Consider the following 26,746-nt stretch of genomic DNA (forward strand, 5'->3'; position numbering starts at 1 on the left):
AGGTGGCCAAAGTCTTCCATTTAGGAACACATTTTAATCATTCTTCAATTCAGTGGCTCAGCTGTGTCTGACTCTTTGTGACCCCATGAATCGCGGCACGCCAGCCCTCCCTGTCCATCACCAACTACTGACGTTCACTCAAATTCATGTCCATTGAGTTGGTGATGCCATTCTTACTTACTTAAGTAATTATTCTTACTTTTCCAAAATAGTATACTTTTGTCAATTATACCTATGGGATATAATTTTAAAAGGATTTTTCCTGAAGCAGTGACAAACCATGGAAACTGAAAATAAAACTCCAAATATATTTGTAAGTAATAATATGTATCATGTTTATAATACGTGTAATATATATTATGTTTCAGAGCCAAACATATCTCAGTGGCCTTGCGGTCTTCATATTGAAATATCTTTATACTCACATTGACAAAAACAAAAAGTTAATGAAAACAGAAGAGAATAAATCAAGAGATCCAGAACAAGACCAAGAGTGAGGGAAGAAAAGAGAGAAATTTCTGGGATCCAGGTAACTGAGAAAAGATTAACTTTATTTGACTTTAGGTTATGTGCTCAATCTCCGCCTAAATCCATCTCAGTGGCTCAGGGATTGTAGCGCCATGGTAGTTTTCCCAGTTTGGGTTCAAGTCTTGAATATACCAAGGGAAGTCTCAGAATTCTAGAAAAATCTCACCCTGATATTGTAGTATACACCTTTAGAGTTATCTAACATGCTTTGCAGCTCCAAATATGGTCTCATTCTATTTTACAAAACAAGCATATGGTAATCTGGCTGAGGATTTTTCTACTTTTCTAGCTGCTTTTTCAGCTAAAGAAGTCTGCATAGGAATACGTGCCAAAGCCCTTCCTCTTGAGGAGGTTTGGCTGTAGAACTTTGAGATTATATTCTGCCTGTCCTTCCTTTCCCTCACTTCCATCTGAAATACAAATGGGATAGTGAAACCCTGCTTCATAGGGTAAAAACCTGACACAGAAACTGCAGACTAAGGGAAATTCTTGAGCTCATCTTACAGAATGAGCAGATAAGGGAAGAGCTTGTTTGAAAACGCCTTCCTCTTGTAACACAGCAAACTGTCTGAGGCCAGGTGAAACCAATATAGCTGATCAGAGTCAGAACAGACCCGCCTGCCCCATAGGGGACCTAGTGTCATCACAGCCCCTGCAGCCTTGCTGGGTTGCCTCACAAATCAACTCTCTGCTGCAAATCTCCTGCTCTCAGTGTTTTGGCTTGCAGCTCCTTGGGCAAAAGAACCTGGTTTCCTAACAGCAGCAGTCAAGCTTTTAACTTACAGGTTAGTACAACGCCTTAAAGGATACAGAAAAGAACAGAAGGAATCTGAATCAACCCCTAACCTCCAAATCTGGATCCACACTAGTAAAAGAAAAGGGGAAAACTCTAACAAAATAATAGTGAAGCTCAAGAGGGAGGGGAAATACAGATAATTATGGCTGATTTGTGTTATTGTGTGGCAGAAACCAGCACAACAGTGTAAAGCAATTATTCTCCAATTAAAAAAATAGTGAATATGTCTGGGCTATAAAATTGAGGATTTTATACACACATATTTATTTTGCTAATAAAAAAAAGATCGAGTTAAAACATTTTTTAAAAAGGAAAGAGAAAGGAAAAAAATGAATCATTTTTCAAGTGAAGAAACATTAATAAACTCCATCTCTGACAAAACACCCCTGAGAGACAGACTGTTGAACTCATCCTACCATTACTTGTACTTCCTTCAAACCATCTGTGGAGGAGGGACAAAGTTGTGCTGACCCAGCCAGGCCTGGAGGAACACCTGTCCCCCTGCCTTTCCTGGAATTCATCCCGATTCCTGCCTCCATTAAAGAAAAAAAAAAAAATATCCCTTTCGATTTTGATTACGTTTCCCATAACCCCCACCACTTTTAATAACCAGCTGGCTTTTCAGCTTTTTTTTTTTATCAGCTTCTGAGCACAAGAGTCGGTTTCTGGAGGAGCCAGAAGCAGGAAGAGCCCTAGGGGCGAGCCAGAGCAACGGACTTGACCTCCGGCTGCAGCTCCAGGTAAGTCTGCTCCTAAACTTGACTTTCCAAGCACACTTCGGCTAAATAACAACAATTAATCCCCCAGCGCAGACCCCACACTGGGGGAGGAGAGGAGCAGATGGAGGCCCGGGGCCGGTGGGTGGCGGCCGGCCGGGCGCATTGTTCGCGGCCGGCCGGGCGCGTTGTTCGGGCAGCTCCGAGTCTCCTTTTCGATCTCAGGCTGCTTGCAAGCTTATCGCCCGGATGCGCCGCTGCTCCCGGAACATCTAAGCAGGGCTGCAGCAAAAAGCAGGAGAGCAGGTACGTCTTCTGAGGAAAGGAAGCTGAAGTCATTTTTGAGATTGAAGACGCAAACTCACCCTCACTCCCCAGCCCGCCCTTCGCAGAGGGCTCTCATTTCCCGTCTCTTCTCCTAGCCCCCTCTTGCCCTCCTCAGACACATCCTGAGTGCACCCCGCTGGGCAGTGGTCAAACAAAAAAGATGGTCCTAGACAGAGAGCCAATTTAAATCCTAAAAGATGGACTCGGGATTATTTTTGTCTTAACATTTGATACTCTGAATACATACAGAACTGTTTTCTTTGGAATAATTCAATCTCTTACTAAAAAAAGCTATTAATAATAACTGTAAGATCTAATCATGTTTGTGGATCATGCATTGTTTTTAATGAGTGGCACATACAGCCTCAGAATAACTTCTGGTACTTGCTGAAAATCTCCAGTGTGGGGTATTCTTGACTATCAGATAATTCTGAACAGTCACCTTTGGAAACTTGTTGGTCATCTTCTGCCTTCTATTAGCACTGTTCTTTTCTATTTGTTTAGTTTCTTTTTTATGACTTTTTGTTATATTTATTTATTTATGAGGCCATGCCATGCAGCACGTGCAGATCTTAGTTCCTGGACCAGGGAGCCCCTGTCTCTTGCATTGGGAACAGGGAGTCTTAACCACTGGACTGCTGGGAAAGTCCCTCCAAGTGCTTAATTTTGAAGTTAAAAGCTTCTTGGTTTTGGTCCCTCAGTATACTTTGAGTTAAAATACAAAAATCCTTTGTAGACTCATTGACTTACACAAAGCTTTATTAATATTTGGTCTAAGATATAAACTCTGCAATTTCTTTTGCTTACAGCTATTCACCTTAAAAATAAAAGTTATTTTACAAGACAAAGTGAATTTATTCAGGAATAGTAGAGTTTTTGCAATTTGGGACAAGCGAGCTATTAAAAAAAAAAAAAAAAGCCATAAGGAAGTCCAACAAAGAAAAAGAACTTTATAGAGAAAAGTAAGGGGCTGGGAAGGTTGGTTTGGAAAAAAAAGTCAGAGTTCAAGAGTGATGACCAATTCTCATTGACTGAGTTGCTGGGGTAGTCAATTCTTGTAGGAGATGCAGTGTACACCTTTTCCTCTTGAGGGTTGTCATTGGTAACTCTTTCCTTGTTGAAAATTTTTCCCTTGGGGTCTGTAATTGACAGTTCTTCCGTAACTGACCTCCAGTCTGTAGTTCTGCAACAAGCCCCCTTCTGGCTTGCTGACTCCATTTGAGTGAAGTTCATTTTGGGTGTGGGGGGGTGGGGTTGGGGACACATGAAACCCAGTTGGCTCAGAATCCGCCTGGAGTGCAGGATATGCAGGAGACACCAGAGACATGGGTTTGATCCCTGAGTCAGGATCCCTTGGAAGAGAAAATGGCAACAGGCTCCACTATTCTTGCCTGGAGCACACAGCACATACATGATGGGGGAGGGGACACAGGCCTTCAAGTGAGATCTTACTTCCCAGACCAGGGATGAAACCAGCACCCTTGTCAGTGAAAGCACAGAGTCCCAACTACTGTCAGGGAATTCTCCAGGTTTTCCTTTATTAATTTAGACATAACGCAGCAGTAAAAGGTCGTGTTTTATTCTCTCATTTCTGCTCCAAATCCACTATAGAAAAAGAAAAGAAATCGTTCCGAAGAAATCTGTTAAATAAATAAATGTTTTTTCTGATAAAAAGATTTTAGGTACCTTATAATTCTTGGCAATTTGCAGCTTACAGAGCTCCCTGACACATTATAACACAGTCTAATTAAAATAGTACATGAATCAAGAAAAAATTTTTTTCATAATTTAGAGCCTGTTATCAGCTGTACTATAATAAATCAAGAATTGTTTCTTTACATATAAACCACTAAGAAAAAAGACGGTTTTGGAGTTAAGTTCCTTTTTCAAGGCATCAACAGAAAATAAGCGCTATGAACCTTCAGGTTTGAACCCTGGCAGCCCGACTCCAGAACCTGTACTTGGACATCCCAGGGCAGCTCTGAACTCCTCCAGCCTGACTCTTCCTACATCACTGCTATTCCCTCTCAGCTATTTCCACTGGATCTCCCCAGCCTGCTCATCTTCCTCTTGGGCTGTGTCCTCCCACTTGCTTGCAACCAGGGAGGAAAGTGTCAGAGCCAATCCTCCACTTTCATTCAGTAATTACTGTCCCTGTATTCAGACATTCAGTTGTAAAGCAATACTTATATAGAATTTACTATATAAGTACCAGCATAATTTTAAGACTATTGTAAGCATCATGAGATATTTAATCCTCCAAATAACCCTAATGACAGATTGATTTTTATGTCTAATGCTGCCATTGTATAGAAGAAAAAACTGAGGCACAAAGAAATTAATCTTCTCCGTCGTCACACAGCCAGTAACATATGGAAACATGTGGATGTTGCTTAGTATTGTTTTTGAGAAAATAAAGGAACAGTCAAAGCCTTCTGACTTCTGTCTGTCTCCTAAGATCATGAAACATCTAATCATGGTGATGAAATCATGTAGAGTAGAGCCTGGCCCAGATGTGAGACCCTGGCATATCTAGCCAGACCTTATAACACCCAAGTTGCTTGCATCTCTCTCTATCTGCTTAAATAATAAGAAGTACCCTTTAATTTTAGTTAGTAAATTAATTATTACACGTGCAACTTTGTTGGTACTGGCTGGTGCTGGTAAGTCGATTCAGTCGTGTCCGACTCTGTGCGACCCCATAGATGGCAGCCCACCAGGCTCCCCCGTCCCTGGGATTCTCCAGGAAAGAACACTGGAGTGGGTTGCCATTTCCTTCTGCAATGCATGAAAGTGAAAAGTGAAAGTGAAGTCGCTCAGTCGTGTCCGACTCTTCTCGACCCCATGGACTGCAGCCCACCAGGCTAGGTACCTTAAAGATCTGTGCTGTTTTAAGAGAGAGCAGCATCTTTATCTCAACTTCTATCTCTCACAATCACTCTTCCTCCAGCCTGTCCTACTCCAGTGATTCCTTCATCTGGTCACCAGTCACATTCATTTTTCCTTTGTTGGCAAGGTTTTCCCTGATTAATCTCCATGTAAATTCAAATCCCATTCCCTGCTCATTTCCTTCTGAGCATTTACCACCCTCTAATATCCACATATGTGGATATTTTATTTCTTCACTTTCTATATTATTTGTCTCCTTTACTAGAATAGAGATCCATGAATCAAGAATTTGTATCTGTCTTGTTCACTGTTTGATCCTAAGCTCCTAGAACAGTGTCCAGCACATGGAAGGTTCTCAATAAATATTTGTGCAATTAATGAGTGATCAAATCATTCTGGAACTCAAGAAATCATCTCTGGTCCCTCCTCATCCCGTTCATGTCCCATCTGTCTCTACTTACCCCCAAAATGTTAGTGTTCTCAAAGCTCTATCATCAGTGCTTTGTGTTCTCAGTCTGTTCACTGTATGCCTCATGTGGGCAAGGTTGCGTTAGGGTTCATTAAGGATCAGTAAGATAATATACATACTGTACCTGTACAGGCCTTGGCACACTAAGCTAAATACTTACCTTTTTGAAATATACAAAGCAAAGAGAATTGATATCTAAGTTCCACAAGCAGAAGACTAATGTGCATATGACTTTGGTAACCATGAGGGATGACCTCAGAACCCTGTAGGGGTTTTTTGGGGTTTTTTCACATTTTATTATTTTTTAATTGAAATATAATTTCTTTACAATGTTGTGTTAGTTTCTGCTGTACAACAATATGAATGAGCTATATGTATACATATATCCTCTCCCTCTTAAGGCTCCCTCCTACCCCCCATCCCACCCCTCTGGGGACCTTGTGTTCTACTGAGTTGTTTCTCTGGGTTGCAGCTTCCCATGGCATCTGGATCCACCATAATGGACCCCATCTGTCTGGTAAGAAACCAGAACAATCAGCTGACAGTCAATCCTAGAGCAATAAAGATTCTCGAGCAGATATCTCAGCCTGTGGTGGTGGTGGCCATCGCAGGGCTGTATAGGACCGGAAAATCCTACCTGATGAACCGCCTGGCAGGACGGAACCACGGTGAGTTTTGTTAAGTGTCGTTTAGGACACTTGCTTGAAAGCATGGTAACGCAGCCTGCTGATCCTCCTCCTCTAGGGTCATGTTAAGGAAGAGCCTAACTCCCCCACCCGCGTCGCTGAAAAAACTTCTAATTCTCACCACTGAGTTTATAACTTCAAACCCATCCCTCCACAATGTTCACTCTTCTGTCCAGTGATGGAGAGTTCCCAATCCCATCAGAACATCTACCTCGTTCATCCTGATTCCATCCACTGCCGTCTTCTCGGGCTCATCTTTAACAATTACTGCCTTCCTTTCTCCTTCACCACGTTTGCCCTAAACCACAGAGTCATTCCAAGCAGCACAGAAATATTTTTTAATATGTCTTATTTTAGAAAATAGAAGGGAGCACCAACAGCAAAATCCCCATATCCTATACCTCAACGAGACTACCATGCATTCCTTTTGGTTTAATTTCACAGTAAAACTTTAATAACTATACATATTCTCTTTCTCTAACTAGTCTTTTCTAATATGTGAACTCTAAGGCACATAGATGGGGCTTCCCTGGGGGCTCATATGGTAAAGACGGCCTGCAATGCAGGAGACCTGGTTGCAATCCCTGGGTCAGGAAGATCCCCTGGAGAAGGGAATGGCAGCCCACTCCCGTATTCTTGCCTGGAGAATTCCATGGAGAGAGGAGCCTGGCAGCTATGGGCTACTGTCATTGGGGTTGCAAAGAGTCAGACACGACTGAGCGACCAACACTTTCAGGTTTCCCAGGTGGTGCAGTGGTAAAGAATCTGCCTACCAGCGCAGGAGATGCAGGAGACTCAGGTTTAATCTCTGGGTGGGGAAGGTTCCATGGAGAAGGAAATGGCAAGCCACTCCAGTATTCTTGCCTGGAAAATGCCATGGACAGAGGAGCATGGTGGACTATAGTCCATGGAGTCACAAAGAGTCAGTCAAGACTGAGCACACACATGTAATAACACTTATGGAAGAATACATGAAAAAATATATATACATATTAAAAAGTTGAAAAGTATGAAGTGATCAACTGTTCAGTTACTGCCCAGAGTAAGAAATAAAACATCACCAACACCCAAAAACCCAAATCACACCCTCTTACACCCTCACTGGAGCTCACCGATGTTTTGATTTTCATGGTACCTCCTTTCATTCCTTATATTTAAATACTGTTTTACAATCTATGCAACTATTTCTTAAAAATAGCTTAAACTTTATAGAGGAAAGTACATTCTGGTATTCATTGGGATCTTGATTCATATTCTCAATAAGAAGTTTATGAAAAAAAAAAAAAGAAGTTTATGAGGTTCATCTAGTTTGTCATGGGTGTCTGTAAGTACTTTCACTATTTTGTACTTTTAAACTGACAGAGGATACCACAATTTACTGATCCATTTGTTACTGCTGAACACTGGCATTTTTGCAACTTTTATCTTTTATGAATGATGCTCTCATGATTATTTTTCATCTATATCCTGGTATGTGTATATACTAACTTCCTTATGTTTTACCTAGAAGTGGAATTGCTGAATCAAGAAGTGTTTGTCTTCAGCCTTTCTGGATAACATCAAACAGCCTTTTTAGCTTTATGTTCAGTTTATGTGCTTATTAGCAGCAATTTAAATTTTCCACATTGTCACAAAATTTCGGTTAAAAACATTTTTAAACTTTTGTCGACCTGGTGTCTGTATGGTGGCTTGTTATTTGCCTCACTACTAATAGGTTTGAGTACTTTTTCATATATTTGCCTTTTGCCTTTCCTATTTCAAGAGGGTTTTTTTCTACCAAGTTGCCTGACTTGTTTCTAATTGATTTTGGGGATAATACACCCATGTCCTGTTGGGCATTTCTAAGAAGACACACCATTTCTTTCCTAATGCCTTCCTCTGTGGCCCAGCAGCTTAGCACAATTAGGGAATAGAACCTCAGTTCACTAAACTCTAAGGGTCCCTAGGAATATCTCAGTGTCTCACTCAAATTCTCTGTTTCTGTGTCTGTTTCTCTTTTCACCCATCTCTCTTTGTTCTTCCTTTCTCCCACTCTCATTTTTCCTTTGCAATCTCTTACTGACTTAAAAGAAGACATTTTAAGTTTGTCTTTCTTTGAAAGGAAATTGATCACCAATCAGGGGAGGATGCTTTTGCTTGCCAGTGTAAATTAATAAACAGGTCATTTTTTGAGAGATTTAAGATTTCAGAACTCTAAAAGATACATGCAAGGAGTTTGAGGAACATTCTTTCTTTTCCTACTTGAGATAACATCTGGTAATAAAGATGTGATTTTCCTACTGAGGAAACCTTTAACCTAGTCATGTTTTAGGGCTTCCCTGGTGTCTCAGTTGGTAAAGAATCCACCTGCAATGCGAGAAGCCTGGGTTTGATCCTGGGTTGGGAAGATCCATTGGAGGAGGGCATGGCAACCCACTCTAATATTCTTACCTGGACAATCCCCATGAACAGAGAAGCCTGGCGGGCTACTGCCTATGGGACCACAGAGTCGGACACAACTTAGCAACTAAGCAGTCATGTTTTAAAACATCTGAATTGTAACTTACTACATGAGTCATATCACAGGAAGAAGAAAGCACAAATTAGCACCCAGTCAGGGTTGACTAGCAGAAGCAAGTCAGTATTTTCTCTCCTGTGGTAATACCGTTGTCTGTTCTTTACATCTCATAACTGACTGTGATGACCTCCACTTATAGCTTGTCTTTTCTCCCCGGAGGAACTGAGAGTTCACATTTCTCTGTATTACTCAGCACACAGTCAAATGCCCTCATGATGTAGAAGAGTGAAGATCGTCTCAGGTCCTATACCCACTTTGAGCAGAACACACAAGATACAGCACTAAATGGCCTGAGCCATGTTGAACCATACTCCCTTAGGTATTGCATCATATCCATTTCTATTCTCAGTTGAAGGGAGCATTGGCATCTGACCAAGGTCAAAATCTTGGACTGTTGGGTGAGATATCTTACCTGCAGCTTCTTAGGCATGTACCTCACATCCTCTCCCATCTCTGGGCTTAAGCCTTGAGAAAGAAGGGCAAGCAAGTCTTACAGGTCTGTTTTTCTTTCCCTTCTGTTATATCTCCATGTGAGTCAGTAAACAAAGAATTCATCATTTTTGAAGAGGAGAAGAGGAATTAGGAAAATACGAGGAAGAAGAAGAGGAATAAAACTAACAAAAGTTGATGTATCAATGCAGGTTGTGAAAGGACACAGAGAATCCACTTAGAGGGGAACTGAAGATGTTTATTGGAGGGACGATTACAAGGGCATGAGCTGAGCAAAGGGAACCAATGAAGTAATGCAGAAACACTCAGAGGGTGGCAGGAACAATGTCAAGTAGCTTTGATATCTCCTACAGCATGAAGAGACAAGCAGTGAGTGGATTCCAGATGTGGTAAAGATCAAGGTCTTGTGCTTAGTTGCTTAGTCGTGTCCGACTCTTTGCGATCTCACAGACCATGACCCACCAGGCTCCTCTGTCCGTGCAGATTCTCCAGGCCAGAATACTGGAGTGGGTTGCCATGTCCTCCTCCAGGGGATCTTCCCAACTCAGGAATTGAACCCAGATCTTCCCCATTGTGGGTGGATTCTTTACCATCTGAGCCACCAGGGAAGCCCAAGCATTCTGGAGTAGGTAGCCTATCCCTTTGCCAGGGGATCTTCCTGACCCAGGAATCAAACAGGGTCTCCTGTATTGCAGACCAATTCTTTACCAAAAAGGAGATGTGACTAAATATGGGAACAGAGGCACCGGGACACCATGGTTCATCAGGGTGGAAGCCAGGGCAACAGGTGCCTGCCTTCTAATCTCCTACTGTTACCTCTCACTGGTAAAAGTCCATCAGAAAGTGGAGGATAAGGGAGCTCTTCAGTGTCAGACAAATGTAGAGAGGTTAATAGAGCTAACATTATTTAAGAATGTGACACAGTTTGAGCTATTAATGGTAAGAGATGAATAGGGGACACAAAGTGTTTCTTGAGAAGGTTCTGAATATGTGTAGAGGTTGGATCTTCTGTACTTGTTGAAGTGAAAGCATCCTCCCCACAGGCAGGCACTCACATGCACACAAGTTCACCCAAAGTAACCTGTGGGCGGCCTGGACTATCTGCTCTTACTTTGCATTGCTTCCTCCTCTTTCTGTGCAGGTTTCCGTCTGGGCTCCACAGTGAGGTCTGAAACCAAGGGCATCTGGATGTGGTGTGTGCCCCACCCCTCCAAGGAGAACCACACCCTGGTCCTTCTGGACACTGAGGGTCTGGGCGATGTGGAGAAGGTAAGGCAGGGAATCTTCTTTACTCCTGACACTCCACTTACAAATTCAATTTCTCATCTCAATTCAACTTTTACAACATATTCCTATACACTGCAAATCCAGTTATAAATAATGAGGTTAAATTCTCTTTCCTTGAATTTTCTCTTTAATAAGATCAATACTTTGGTTACTGGGGACACATCTCCTTATATTTAACACTGGGGTGAAAGATGGAAGTTAACAAATATGTATTGGGTTCAAATCTAAGGCTCTGTGTTAAGCAACTGTGAGTGAAGTTGGGGAGATAAAAAATAAGCAGTCTTGACCCATTAAAAAAAGAGTGAGGCCTTACCCCAGTTTTTTAGGTTTGGGAAGAAATCTTAGTGAAAGCTGTAATTCACGCAGTCAACTGGATCTACAGGTTCAGATGTGTAGAGTTAATCAAGCTGGAAGTAGGAATCATGAAAGTAGATTCAGCAAATAAACTATTTTTTAAATCTGCAGAAAAGCTTCCAACATACCAGGAGCATTTTATTCCATGTTTTGGATCTCTGAAGAGGAATTCTTCAATAAATTCTATAAAAACTTGAGCTAGACTCATAAGGAGAATGTAAATGGGATAATATTAGGTATTTTGTCTTCACAGTGTTACTTGCAATCAATTTTTCTCCTTATTTATATTAATCTGCTTCTAAATTAAAAATAGTAGCATTGAATCTTTGACTTTCATCACTGCAGAAAAGGATTTAGGGCATGAATTCAGAAATTCTGAGTTTAAAAATCCAGATTTAAAGTATTCAATAATCATCTCAGTGTCAACCCAAGATGGTCTACTGACTCCTGCTAGATTCTAGCTTGCATGACCTTCTTCTTTTTGTCTAATTGTATTTGTTAAGAAACCAAAGCACACCAGACTGCACACTGATAGCAGCAGAACTTGCTGCCCTCCCTACCTGTAGTGTGTCTCGGCAATATATACTCTGTTCCAAAGTCACTCGACTTCTCCTGAATCTCATTTTCAGCCTCATCATCTATGACCACATGGGTAACCACTACTTGAGTCAAATAAAATGAGCATGTAATATGCTTTCTGATCACGCTCTCTGACAACTGAGATTGGTTTCTGTGGGCCCTCCATGTGCATGGTCCCTGTAACTGCACAAGTCCGTGTTCTGTCATTTCTTTAAAGCCCAGCTCTTTTTAACCTAATGCCATATCGCTGTCAGACACAATCACATCTGGCTCTGAATGCACAGAGTACATTTTCTGGTTCATTTGAAATCATCCCTTTGTCTTTTACAGTATAGTATTAGGTTTCATGGCTCGCATCTTGGATGTATTTACATGTTGCCAGATAATCTGCCCCTCCATCTCTCTAAGGAGGGACTGTCAAAGGAAACTTTAAATCCATATAAGCAGATGTTGTATCCACTGTTTTCTAAATTCACAATGAATAGTTGATGAATTTAATTGAATAACACTAGTTCCTAACATCGGAGAAGGCAATGGCACCCCACTCCAGTACTCTTGCCTGGGAAATCCCATGGACGGAGGAGCCTGGTATGCTGCAGTCCATGGGGTTGCTAGGAGTCGGACACGACTGAGCAACTTCGCTTTCACTTTTCACTTTGAAGCATTGGAGAAGGAAATGGCAACCCACTCCAGTGTTCTTGCCTGGAGAATCCCAGGGACAGGGGAGCCTGGTGGGCTGCCGTCTCTGGGGTCGCACAGAGTCGGACACAACTGAAGTGACATAGCAGTTCCTAACATAGCCTATGATCAAGAAAAGAAGTGCAAAGGAATCATGGCCCATTTATTATTGCATAACTTATGTGTTCCAGGCACTGTATTAAACATTTGACATTAAAAAAAATAATTCTGTTTATTTATTTATTTCATTTTTGACTTCACTAGGTCTTTGTTGTTGTGCGGGCTTTTCTTTAGCTGCAGACAGTGGGGGCCACTCTCTAGCTGCAGTGCTTAGGCTTCTCACTCCTGGGTCTTCTCTTGTTGCAGAGCACAGGCTCTAGGGTGCGTGGGCTTCAGTAGTTCCAGTGCATGGGCTCAGTAGTTGCAGCTCTCAGGCACTAGAGCACAGGCTCAATAGTTGTGGTGCACGGGCTATTCCTCCACAGCATGTGGGATCTTCCCAGTTTAGGGATCTAACCCACGTCTCCTGCATTGGCAGGTGGGTTCTTTACCACTGAGCCACGAGACAAGCCTGATGCACATTTATGATGTCATTCACTTCTGTTAATAGCTAACCACACTAAGTGCTTAGCGGGATCAGTGTCAACACCAAAAAGGTTTGCATTTAGCATTGTCTTGAAAATTTATGTTACTTGTCTTACTATTTAGTTACAATACAACTGTTATAGTAAGTGAACAACCGTATGGGAGAATGAGGAGTAGAATCCTCACGCTGTAATGTACATTTTAGGGGGATTCCAAGAATGATTCGTGGATCTTTACCCTGGCCGTGCTCCTGAGCAGCACCTTTGTCTACAACAGCATGAGCACCATCAACCACCAGGCCCTGGAGCAGCTGCAGTATCCTTCCAGGAAATGAACCAGCACATTTTATTGAGTTTCTGGGACTAGTGACTGATACTGTTTTTTCTTTCCCATGATTCCATTTTCATGTCTGATATAGAGGGAAAATGGGGCAAAATAGAAGGTTGATATAACGTGTTTTGGGGCCAAATCTGGAAATTGTGTTGGAGGGCGCTTCTTATTCCTTAGCTAATCACAGCTATGTGACTGAACTAACAGAGTTAATCAGAACCAAATCATCTCCCAGCTCCAATAAAGAAGAGGGCTCAGCCGAGTTTGTGAGTTTCTTTCCAGACTTCATCTGGACTGTGCGGGATTTCACATTGGAACTGGAGTTAGATGGATACCCCATCACTGAAGATGAGTACCTGGAGAATGCCTTGAAGTTGATTCCAGGTATCAGAGCAGGGCTGGAGTGTTGGATGGCTCAGTAGGAGGTCGGGTCAACAGAGCTCTGACATTCAGCACTTGATGTCAGTCTTGATTTGAGGTTGAGCTGAGGCCATGCTAATGGTGCCTGGTGAATGACAGATGGTGGCTTCAGTCATTATTGTTACTGGGAAAACTCTAGTGACCAGAGCTTAAGCTCACAGAGGAAATGTGGAATCCAATATTAGACCAAATGATTTTAGAGAAATAAATACCATGAAAAAAAAAAAAGGCTCACATAAACGTATATTACATAGTAAATCTAAGTGCTTCTCCTTTTCTATTTGAGAAAGATAATCCATCGAACCAGAATCAAAAGGTAAACAAAAGGACAAATTTTCAAAGTACCTTTAACACAGTGCATCTTACCAGCATAGGTAGCTACATTCTTCATATTGATAGATAGGCTATTTATACACTACAGAGTTCAGGAAAAAAGCATTGTCATGTCCTTCCAGTAAGACTGTCAGATCCTTTATATGCTCTTCCTCATAATATCACACTCTTCATCCTAGAACCTGACATAGTATATGTCAGCTAATATAATAAGTTAGTTATTCAGATTATTTTAGCAGAGTGGTACCTGGAAGCAATATTCATTTTTGTTCACTTACTCATTTACTTCCCTGGTGGCTCAACTGGTAAAGAACCTGCCTGCAATGCAGGAGACCTGTGTTCAATCCCTGGGTTGGAAAGATCTCCCAGAGAAGAAAATGGCTACCCACTCCAGTATTCTTGCCCGGAGAATTCCATGGACAGAGGAGCCTGGGAATCTACAGTCCATGAGGTTGCAAAGAGTTGGACATAACTAAGTGACTAAGTTTCACTTTCAATAATTTGTTCATTCTTTCAATAAATAAGTATTTGTTGAACTACTGGTAGATGCCCAGAATCCTTCTATATAATAACCACATCCAGTGTAAAATTATGCAAAGAAGAGATGAGGTCTCCTGGTTTCAGTTCAGTTCACATCAGTTCATTTCAGTCGCTCAATCATGTCCAACTCTTTGTGACCCCATGGACTGCAGCACGTCAGGCTTCCCTGTCCATTACCAACTCCCAGAGCTTGCTCAAACTAATGTCCATCGAGTTGGTGATGCCATCCAACCATTTCATCCTCTGTCATCCCCTTCTCCTCCTGCCTTTGATCTTTCCCAGCATCAGAGACTTTTCAAATGAGTCCATTCTTTGCATCAGGTGGCCAAAGTATTGGAGTTTCAGTTTCAGCATCAGTCATTCCAATGAATATTCAGGATTGATTTCCTTTAGGATGGACAGGTTGGATCTCCTTGCAGTCCAAAGAATTCTCAAGTGTCTTCTCCAAAACCACAGTTCAAAGGCATCAATTCTTTGGTGCTCAGCTCTTTTTATAGTCCAACTCTTACATTCATCCACGACTACTGGAAAAACCATAGCTTAGATGGACCTTTGTTGGCAAAGTAATGTCTCTGCTTTTTAATATGCTGTCTAGGTTGGTCATAACTTTTCTTCCAGTTGGCAAGTGTCTTTTAATTTCATGGCTTCAGTCACCATCTGCAGTGACTTCAGAGCCCCCCAAAATAAAGTCTGTCACTGTTTCCATTGTTTTCCCATCTATTTGCATGAAGTAATGGGACCAGATGCCATGATCTTCGTTTTTTGAATGTTGAGTTTTAAGCCAACTTTTTCCACTCTCCTCTTTCACTTTCATCAAGAGACTCTTTAGTTCTTCTTCACTTTTTGCTATAAGGGTGGTGTCATCTGTGTATCTGAGGTTATTGATATTTCTCCCGGCAATCTTGATTCCAGCTTGTGCTTTATCCAGCCCAACTTTTCACATGATGTACTCTGCATATAAGTTAAATAAGCAGGGTGACAATATACAGCTTTGACGTACTCCTTTCCCAATTTGGAACCAGTCTGTTGTTCCATGTCCAGTTCTAAATGTTGCTTCGTAACCTGCATACAGATTTCTCAGAAGGCAGGTAAGGTGGCCTGGTATTCCCATCTCTTGAAGAATTTTTCACAGTTTGTGGTGATCCATACAGTCAAAGGCTTTAGCATAGTCAATAAAGCAGAAGTAGATGTTTTTCCATAACTCTGTTGCTTTTTTGATGATCCAATGAATATTGGCAATTTGAGCTCTTGTTCCTCTGCCTTTTCTAAATCCAGCTTGAACATATGGAAGTTCATGGTTCACGTACTGTTGAAGCCTGGGTTGGAGAATTTTGAGCATTACTTTGGTAGCATGTGAAATGGGTGCAATTGTGTGGTAGTTTGACATTCTTTGGCATTGCCTTTTTTTGGGATTGGTTTAATTTAGGCTACACTAACATGAAATGGTTCCAAATAGGAAAAGGAGTGAGTCAAGGCTGTATATTGTCACCCTGCTTAGTTAACTTCTATGCAGAGTACATCATGAGAAACAATGGGCTGGAAGAAGCACAAGCTGGAATCAAGATTGCTGGGAGAAATATCTATAACTTCAGATATGCAGATGACACCACCCTAATGGCAGAAAGTGAACAGGAACTTAAAAGCCTCTTGATGAAAGTGAAAGTGGAGAGTGAAAAACTTGGCTTAAAGCTCAACATTCAGAAAACAAAGATCATGGCATCCGGTCCCATCACTTCATGGGAAATAGATGGGGAAACAGTGGAAACAGTGTCAGACTTTATTTTTCTGGGCTCCAAAATCACTGCAGATGGTGACTGCAGACACGAAATTAAAAGACGCTTACTCCTTGGAGGGAAAGCTATGACCAACCTAGATAGCATGTTCAAAAGCAGAGACATCACTTTGCCAACAAAGGTCCGTCTAGTCAAAGCTATGGTTTTTCCTGTGGTCATGTATGGATGTGAGAGTTGGACTGTGAAGAAGGCTGAGCACTGAAGAATTGATGCTTTTGAACTGTGGTGTTGGAGAAGACTCTTGAGAGTCCCTTGGACTACAAGCAGATCCAACCAGTCCATTCTGAAGGAGATCCAGCCCTGGGATTTCTTTGGAAGGAATGATGCTAAAGCTGAAACTCCAGTAGTTTGGCCACCTCATGCAAAGAGTTGACTCATTGGAAAAGACTCTGATGCTGGGAGGGATTGGGGGCAGGAGGAGAAGGGGATGACAGAGGATGAGATGGCTGGATGGCATCACTGACTTGATGGACGTGAGTCTGAGTGAACTCTGGGAGTTGGTGATGGACAGGGAGGCCTGGCGTGCTACGATTCATGGGGTTGCAAAGAGTTGGACATGACTGAGAGACTGAACTGAACTGAACTGAACTGAACATGAAATGGTGTATGCTAAAGTAATTGTCAATTATATCCACAATGTGTGTACCTTTTTGCTCTGATTTATGAAGCATTTCTTCACATCCTAAGTATCATTTGTCTTCCACAGGTTATTTTCCCAGCAGTACCATAAATATATTAAATATCTTTGTTTCTACCATCACATTACTATAGAGCCCATATGTCATTTCTCACAAGGGAACTGTAATATCAGAAAAATATTTCTGACAATTTCTTGGATTAATCTATTACTCAAGAAACATCTAATAAGTAGTTGATCCACTGCACAGCATGGAAAGTTAAGGAAAAGAATCAGAAGTTTGTCACTAAGAATGGATTCCTCCCCTGCCTCCTGAGATGTACTTCCTTTGCTCTTAGAGATATACAAAAAAAGGGGGCAAGGGGATTTTCCACCCCTGGGTAGATTAGTGTAAGATTGATTTGCATGATTCACTAATAGGAAATATATGAGTCATCTGCATATCTGAAGTTATTGATATTTCTCCCGGCAATCTTGATTCCAGCTTGTGCTTCATCCAGCCCAGCATTTCACATGATGTACTCTGCATATACATTAAATAAGCAGGGTGACAATATACAGCCTTGACGTACTCCTTTCCCAATTTGGAACCAGTCTGTTGTTATTCTTGAGAATAACAAGAGTTATAGTGATGCAAAGATCCTTGGAACTGAAAGTCCTCAGGCCTCTATTCCTTTCATGATTGCTCTTTTTCCAATTCTGCAGGCAAGGATCCCAAAGTCCAAAATTCCAACATGCCCAGAGAGTGTATCAGGAAATTTTTTCCAAAAAGAAAGTGCTTTGTCTTTGACCGGCCTACAAATGACAGAAAGCTATTACTCCGTGTTGAGGAACTATCAGATAACCAATTGGATGTGAATTTCCAGAAGCAGTCAAAAGATTTTTGCTCATATATCTTTATCCATGCAAAGCCCAAGACCCTAAGAGAAGGAATCACTGTCACCGGGGGAGGTGAGTCTCCTTCGCTACCTCATGTCTCTCTGTGCTTCAGTGTGTGGTAAACTTGTGATTACACTCTGAATTTCTCTTGGTTTCTCTGTAGTTGTGTTTTCTTCTCCATGTGACTTGGAAAATGGATGTTCACACCACTCATGAAAATGCATGTTTATTCATTTAAAGAAGCATATATAAGTGCTTGTTGCAGTCTACCAAGTCTCATGAAACTATTACATTAATGATATAAATTAAAGATGGAAATCTTCATGGTGATGAGATGTCTGAAGGGATAAGTGTTTCGAGTGAGAATAGGCAAGATATTTTGTGAATTTACATGAATCAGGACATAAATAGTAGTTATGAATCTGTGTAAGTTCATTGAGAGTCTGAGAAACAAATGTAAATACAATCTTATGTACAGGGCTGGCTTCACGGACATGCCACCTGGGTAGTCATGCTGTGATGAGCCCTGCTTGGTTTCATGTTTGTTTCAACTGCCCTGAAATTCTTGATGACATTTCAACAAGACATTTTAATTTACAAATAATGCCCACAAGCTATGTAATGTACTTATATCTATAATAAGTTCTTTTTATTTTATTACAATGGGGAAAGTGATCTAGGAGAATCTTGGTTATATTGTTTGAGATGATTTGTTCAATATTGTAATATGATGAATTTGACAACCATAAAAGATAGAGTGAATAGTAGACATAGTGATGTTACTATAAACAAGTAGATTCATAGGTCAAACAGGAGAGGGATACAAAAATGAGTAAATAGAATGAGGAGAAGAATAAATAGAGGAAAAGGAAACTTCCACTTCCATAAAATTGTAGTGATTTTTTTTAAGGTGCTAATCTCTAAACCTATAAAACAGGTAAGAATTCTCTCTCCATTTAATAAATATCATGTATCTTTCAGGGTTGGGGACTCTGGTGGAGGCCTACGTAGATGCCATCAACAGTGGAGGAGTTCCCTGTTTGGAGAACGCAGTAATAACTCTGGCTGAGCGTGAGAACTCAGCAGCCGTGCAGAAGGCAGCTGATCACTACAGTGAGCAGATGACCCAGCGACTGAACCTTCCCACAGACACACTTCAGGAGCTGCTGGAGGTGCATTCAGCCTGTGAGAAGGAAGCCATTGCCATCTTCATGGAGCGCTCCTTCAAGGATGACAAGCGGATGTTCCAGAAGAAGCTCGTGGTAATGTGTCCTAGAATATATGCTTCCTGATTCCTTTCTTCTGGAATGATACTGAGACTCCCCCTTTCTGACAAAATGGCTCCTGTGCTTCTTATCATAAAAGGAGTTTAGATTCTAATGAGTGATAGGGCTCACAGGCTACAGGTCATCGCTTTTCTAAAAATTGGGCTTCTTATTTTCTGTTGTCGGAGAAGGAAATGGCACCCCACTCCAGTACTGTTGCCTGGAAAATCCCAGGGACAGGGGATCCTGGAAGGCTGCAGTCCATGGGGTCGCTGAAAGTCGGGCACGACTGAGTGACTTCACTTTCACTTTTCACTTTCATGCATTGCAGAAGGAAATGGCAACCCACTCCACTGTTCTTGCCTGGAGAATCCCAGGGATGGGGGAGCCTGGTGGGCTGCTGTCTATGGGATAGCACAGAGTCGGACACAACTGAAGTGACTTAGCATAGCATAGCATAGCATAGCATAGCATTTTCTGTTTTGGCGAAACAAATTACTCTGCTCTTAGCAGCTTGAAACAACACACATCGGTTAGCTTATCATTCCTCAGGTCAGATCCCACTCAGGGTCTGTGGGTATTCTGCTTGGTGTACCATAGCTAAAAACAAGGTTCAAATTATTGGTATCCACATGGACGTTCTGGGGAAGTCCCCTCTGTCTTCAACGCAGCAATGGTGCACTGTTTTCCTCTTCTATTTCTAATCTCTCGGGCTACCACTTCTGCTACCAACTGGAGAAGAATAGCATGTAAAGTGCAAGTGTGACCAGGTAATATCCACCTGAGTAATCTCCATTTTGTAAAGTCAACATGTTCCATGCAATATAGTCTGTACACAGAATAATTGTTCATCATATTCACAAGTCCAGGGACTAGGTAGAGTGTGGACCCTGGGAAAGAGAATTCTTAGAGATCACAATTCTGCTTACCATTAGCACCTTCACTGAAAGTCTGACTTTCAGTCTTGCTTGACCATTATAAGTTACAAAAATCTCTTACTTCGTATTGAGAAAACAAGCCTGATTGGAATTTATAAATACAAGCAAAAAATTTCTTTTCCTATATTTTCTTTTTTTTTTTAATTTTATTTTATTTATTTTTTTTAAATTTTATTTTATTTTTAAACTTTACATAATTGTATTAGTTTTTGCCAAATATCAAAATGAATCCGCCACAGGTATACATGTGTTCCCCATCCTGAACCCTCCTCCCTCCTCCCTCCCCATACCATTCCTCTGGGTCATCCCAGTGCACCAGCCCCAAGCATCCAGTATCGTGCATCGAACCTGGACTGGCAACTCATTTCATACATGATATTTTACATGTTTCAATGCCATTCTCCCAAATCTTCCCACCCTCTCCCTCTCCAACAGAGTCCATAAGACTGTTCTATACATCAGTGTCTCTTTTGCTGTCTCGTACACAGGGTTATTGTTACCATCTTTCTAAATTCCATATATATGCGTTAGTATACTGTGTTGGTGTTTTTCTTTCTGGCTTACTTCACTCTGTATAATAGGCTCCAGTTTCATCCACCTCATCAGAACTGATTCAAATGTATTCTTTTTAATGGCTGAGTAATACTCCATTGTGTATATGTACCATAGCTTTCTTATCCATTCATCTGCTGATGGACATCTAGGTTGCTTCCATGTCCTGGCTATTATAAACAGTGCTGCGATGAACACTGGGGTACACGTGTCTCTTTTCCTTCTGGTTTCCTCAGTGTGTATGCCCAGCAATGGGATTGCTGGATCATAAGGCAGTTCTATTTCCAGTTTTTTAAGGAATCTCCACACTGTTCTCCACTAGTTTGCATTCCCACCAACAGTGTAAGAGGGTTCCCTTTTCTCCACACCCTCTCCAGCACACACTCAAATTCTCAATGAAATGAGAATATAAGAAAAGTTGAAAACTCTAATTGGTGTGGTGTTGTTTCAGTAAGTCATGTCTCACTCTGAGATCCCATGGATTATAGCCCCCCAGGCTCCTTTGTCCACAGAATTTTCCAGGCAAGAATACTGGAGTGAGCTGCCATTTCTTACTTCAGAAGATCTTCCCAACCCAAGGATTGAACCAGCATCTGTTGCGTGTCCTGCACTGGCATGCAGATTCTTTACCACTGTGTCACCTGGGAGGCCCTGCTCAAGTGTATAGTTAATTCATTAGTAGGAACTTGATTTCCTATGTATGTATGTTTTATCCTTACCCAAGTTGGCAGAAGAAGCCCTACTTTCAGTCATAATTGTCTTTTGATTGTTCATTGGTGATGGATAGATCACTATTAATGCTAATGCTGTTACAGTAGTACTTTGCTTTTGCCAACCCGTTCATTGCACAGACATTGACACTGAGCCCAGGGAATTTAGGGGACTTCATACAAGTCACACAAAGAGTTGGTCAGAACTGGGACTACAACTGATGCCTGACTCCATGTCTATTATTCTGAGTCTCATGTGCCCTGATGCTGTCAGACTGCTTCTTCCAAGGGAGCACAGCTGGACCATCCTGTCTAACAACTTCTTTCTATTGAATTTTCCCTTATTTCCTTGGCAGGACATCATGGAGAAAACGAAGGACAGTTTCATAATCCAGAATGAAGAGGCTTCTGTCAAATATTATGAGGCTGAGCTTAAGCAGCTTTCAGAATCCTTGATGAAAAGTATTTCAGGAGGCACATTCTTTGTCCCTGGAGGACACAGTCTCTATTTAGAAGCAAAGAACAAGTTTGAACAAGACTATAAACTGGTTCCCAGGAAAGGAGTTAAGGTGAGGAGTAATGGGATTGGGAAAGAGCAGCGGATTAGAGTCAAGGGTCTTTGTTGGTTCATTTGGTTGCCAGATCCTGATTTGCACAGAGGCAGATGGTCATGAGGAGGCTGACTTGGAACCCCAGGAGGATTCTGAGTCTAGTGCTGTTTTTCTGATGAGTTGAGTAAGAGTCCAGGAGATCCCAGGTCTCTTGGCTGCCCACTGGTGGGTGAGCCAGGTCCTAGGCCTAGTAACACCCTAATAGAGGAGAGAGCCACATCCCGGTGTCTGGGTGCAGGGTCCAGGAGTTCCAGAGCATGTGTTGACAATGGTAGAGCTGTTGGGCTCCTGGATCTGAGGGATTTTGAAGATTCTGTTGGCCTGATATTGGTCCAGGTGGTCTTGAACCCAGCTGGTCCCAGGAATGACATGGCCTGCTAGTGAGTGGACTGGCCCTGCAGACTGAGAAACTTAGGTCTTTTGCACCTGGTATCTTTCCCTGATGTGTCCCAGGGTCTCTGGCTGGAGGGTGCTGGGGGTTTCAGGTCTCATGCTTGTGTCCTGGTGAATGGGACTGGGTTCCTGGCCCTCTGATAGGCACAGCCATGTCCAGAGGAAGCTGTGGGCTCAGGAGATCTACTGGTGGATGGGGCTGCATGCATGTCTAGTCCGTTGCTTGGCCTGAGGCTTCCCAGTACTGGCGTCTGCAGACCATTGCATTAGGGCAGGGCTGGGTCTTGGGGCTAATAAGATTGGGGAAAGATTCCAAAATGGTGCTCGCCAGCACCAGTGTCCAAGTGGTGGAAGGAGCTTCCCAGAATGTCTTCTGCCAGTGTCTATGTCCCCAAGTGAAGCTCCAGTTGCCTCCAGCCAATCTGGGAGACTCTCCAGGGTCAGCAGGTAGGTCTGACCCAGGCTCCTATCAAGTTACTGTTTATTCTCTGGGTCCTGGGACATGTGAGATTTAGTGTGCACTGTGTAAGGGCTAGACTCTTCTTTACCTAGGCCCTCGGAGACTGAAAATCAGCTCTGCTGGCCTTCCAAGCAAATGCTCATGGGTGTTTGTAGACATTCACATAATTCTCAGGTCTGTAACCATTTGGGGAGCCTACAAAGGATGGAGAATTTATAGGATACAGTCTGTTGTTTACTGAACAATAATTTCCACAGCAAGACACTACGTCTTTTCTACCTGACAAGTCTTTGCTCCTTGTTGTTTCCTCAGGCAAACCAGGTCCTCCAGAGCTTCCTGCAGTCACAGGCAGGAGTAGAGGAAGCCATCCTGCAGGCAGACCAGGCCCTCACAAATGCAGACAAAGCCATGGCAGGTACAGGGGTGGACTGAGCTCTCTGAGGGGAAGGTGGCTCTTGTGCTGCTGTTTGGCAGGTGTGGGAACAAACACTACCTGACACCAGAGCTTCCTCTTCCATGGAACCTCTCTGCTACATGTGGAAGTAAACGGGGGAGTTTGGGTTATATGTCCATCCAATCAGTGCTTCTACATCATATGCTAAAGCATGTTGTCTGATGTGGTAGTAGGAACCGTCAGACTCCCTCCCACAATATTAAAGGCACTTTATCTCTGAGCAAGGAGGTGACAGCTCAGCATAAGTCATGTTCTCCCCTCTTTAAAATTCTTGTGAAACAGCTGAGTGTGCCAAGAAGGATGCAGCTGAGAGGGAACAGGAGCTGCTAAGAGAGAAACAGAATGAAGAGGAACAAAAAATGGAGGCACAAGAGAGAAGCTTCAAAGAAAACCTGGCCCAACTGCAAGAGAAGATGGATAGGGAAAGAGAAAACCTTCTGAGACAGCAGCAAACGATGCTGGAGCACAAGGTGAAGGTAAGTCTAGATGGGCCTGGGCGGCACGTTGGGGAAATCCTAACTCCTCAGGAATAAAGGGACAGGAATTTGACCTTAAGTCAGCTCCCGGAAGGAAATACAAAAACATAGGATTCACTCTAACATCAAAGAGATGTGAATCGGTTTATGTCTGTAAGACTCGGCACCTTCTGTAGTGTTAGGGTTTGAATGGGACCAACCAGGCTCCTGGACTGCTGTTCACGGTGATTATAGCATCACATTTGTTCCCAAGTGAATAGGACCTCAGTCTTAGAGTCCTTAGAATTTGGGATACAACCGTCAGAGACCTGGAATAGTTCCATCTGCTCCTGAAAATATCAGATTGTGCCGGTATGAAATACTGGATGCTGAAAGCTGTAAAATTTGCTACATTTGTTTCCATGTCTCCTGATCCATTTTATACACCTAAACTAAACGCATTCTTTGTCCCAGCCTGGAGTTTGATAGCTAGAGTTCTGAGTGAGTCAGCAGTGCCATCTTGGTGACATGTGTGTGGTCATTCTACCTCAGTGAAACTGACAAATATTTAGAACTCACCTACATGTTCTCCCGAAGTGTATTTATGAGGCTGGAACCTCTCCCTGGGGTAGTTTTCAGACCTGACCTATACCCAACTTCTCTGTACCCAAGAAGATCGTGTTGAAGGAACATGGGAAACTCTAAACCCTGGATGCTCTCCCTTCTGTGTTGCAAATGTTTGCAAATATTAGAATAAATTAAAAAAAACATCTAAAGTGTTAGAGAAGTAGACAAACATGCATATCAACTGTAGTAGTTTGACACAAAATGCTGATTTGGGGTATTTTCAAAAAGGGACTCTCCTTTTTACAGATGCAAAAAGAATTACTCACAGAAGGATTCAAAAAGGAAGCTGAGGTGTTAAATAAAGAGATAGATCAACTAAAAGAAGATATTCAAACAACTGAAAAGTCCTTCAATATTTCAGATGTCCTTGATATGGCGAGCATGATATTAATTGCAGTACTCCCTGGATCTTATAAAGTACTTGGTATGGGATTGAAATTTTTCACTGATCATAAGAAACTGGCTGAGAAACCCCACTAAGTATATTTTGAAAGGCTTATGTTTTAGTAGTGTAACACTATAGTTCATTTTTAAAATATGTATCTCATGATAGTTTTGTTCAAGAGGAGCTTAAAAACTGATTACCAAAAATTACTAAAGTTATTACAAAAGTGATTACCAGTGCTTGATATGCAAAAAAACTCCACACAACTTTCAATGAATTAGTTAATTTTAAAAAATGGAAACAAGTTGGAAGATAATGACTAATTATAGATAAGTGTTAAGAAAAGCAAGAAACAAATGAGAAGAGGAAGAACATTCGCAGTCTATACTAAAGTATTGGAGATTAATTCTTCAAGTTATAATGAGCCCTTATAAATCAAAGAGGACACTAATAGATGGAGAAATATACCGTGTTCATGGATCGGAAGAATTAATACAGTGAAACTGAGTATACTACCCAAAGCAATCTATAGATTCAATGCAATCCCTATCAAGCTACCAATGGTATTTTTCACAGAGCTAGAACAAATAATTTCACAATTTCTATGGAAATACAAAAAAACCTCTAATAGCCAAAGCAATCTTGAGAAAGAAGAATGGAACTGGAGGAATCAACCTGCCTGACTTCAGGCTCTACTACAAAGCCACAGTCATCAAGACAGTATGGTACTGGCACAAAGACAGAAATATAGATCAATGGAACAAAATAGAAAGCCCAGAGATAAATCCACATACCTATGGACACCTTATCTTTGACAAAGGAGGTAAGAATATACAATGGAGAAAAGACAATCTCTTTAACAAGTGGTGCTGGGAAAACTGGTCAACCACTTGTAAAAGAATGAAACTAGAACACTTTCTAACACCATACACAAAAATAAACTCAAAATGGATTAAAGATCTAAACGTAAGACCAGAAACTATAAAACTCCTAGAGGAGAACATAGTCAAAACACTCTCCGACATACATCACAGCAGGATCCTCTATGACCCACCTCCCAGAATATTGGAAATAAAAGCAAAAATAAACAAATGGGACCTAATTAAAGTTTAAAGCTTCTGCACAACAAAGAAAACTATAAGCAAGGTGAAAAGACAGCCTTCAGAATGGGAGAAAATAATAGCAAATGAAGCAACTGACAAAGAATTAATCTCAAAAATATACAAGCAACTCCTGCAGCTCAATTCCAGAAAAATAAACGACCCAATCAAAAAATGGGCCAAAGAACTAAACAGACATTTCTCCAAAGAAGACATACAGATGGCTAACAAACACATGAAAAGATGCTCAACATCACTCATTATCAGAGAAATGCAAATCAAAACAACAGTGAGGTGCCAGTTCACGCCAGTCAGAATGGCTGCTGTCCAAAAGTCTACAAGCAGTAAATGCTGGACAGGGTGTGGAGAAAAGGGAACCCTCTTACACTGTTGGTGGGAATGCAAACTAGTACAGCCACTATGGAGAACAGTGTGCAGATTCCTTAAAAAACTGGAAATAGAACTGCCTTATGACCCACCAATCCCACTACTGGGCATACACACCAAAGAAACCAGAATTGAAAGAGACACATGTACCCCAATGTTCATCGCAGCACTGTTTATAATAGCCAGGCCATGGAAGCAACCTAGATGTCCATCAGTAGATGAATGGATTAGAAAGCTGTGATACATATACACAATGGAGTATTACTCAGCCATTAAAAAGAATACATTTGAATCAGTTCTGATGAGGTGGATGAAACTGGAGCCTATTATACAGAGTGAAGTAAGCCAGAAAGAAAAACACCAATACAGTATACTAACGCATATGTATGGAATTTAGAAAGATGGTAATGATAGCCCTGTATACAAGACAGCAAAACAGACACAGATGTATAGACAGTACTTTGAACTCTGTGGGAGAGGGAGAGGGTGGGATGATTTGGGAGAATGGCATTTAAACATGTATAATATCATATATGAAACGAATTGCCAGTCCAGGTTCGATGCATGATACAGGGC

General features: G+C 41.7%; 1 long non-coding RNA gene and 1 pseudogene across 2 annotated transcripts in view; one reads left to right on the forward strand and one right to left on the reverse strand.

The window, feature by feature from the left end:
• The first annotated feature begins 1,929 nt into the window (after positions 1 to 1,929).
• On the forward strand, positions 1,930 to 25,204 carry LOC102408429 (annotated as a pseudogene).
• LOC112585629 overlaps positions 2,535 to 26,746 on the reverse strand; it is a 68,943-nt gene continuing 44,731 nt past the window's right edge. Inside the window, exons 3-4 of one of the 2 annotated variants that reach the window (XR_003110121.3) lie at positions 13,588 to 13,736; positions 2,535 to 3,972 (exon numbers count right to left, since the gene is read on the reverse strand). This is a non-coding gene — a long non-coding RNA (uncharacterized LOC112585629). Of the gene's footprint in view, positions 3,973 to 13,587; positions 13,737 to 26,746 lie in introns of those variants that run through there. The other variant, XR_006551822.2, reaches the window with a different exon arrangement.

This window comes from Bubalus bubalis, chromosome 6 (assembly GCF_019923935.1).
Source record: "Bubalus bubalis isolate 160015118507 breed Murrah chromosome 6, NDDB_SH_1, whole genome shotgun sequence".
NCBI classification, from domain to species: domain Eukaryota; kingdom Metazoa; phylum Chordata; class Mammalia; order Artiodactyla; family Bovidae; genus Bubalus; species Bubalus bubalis.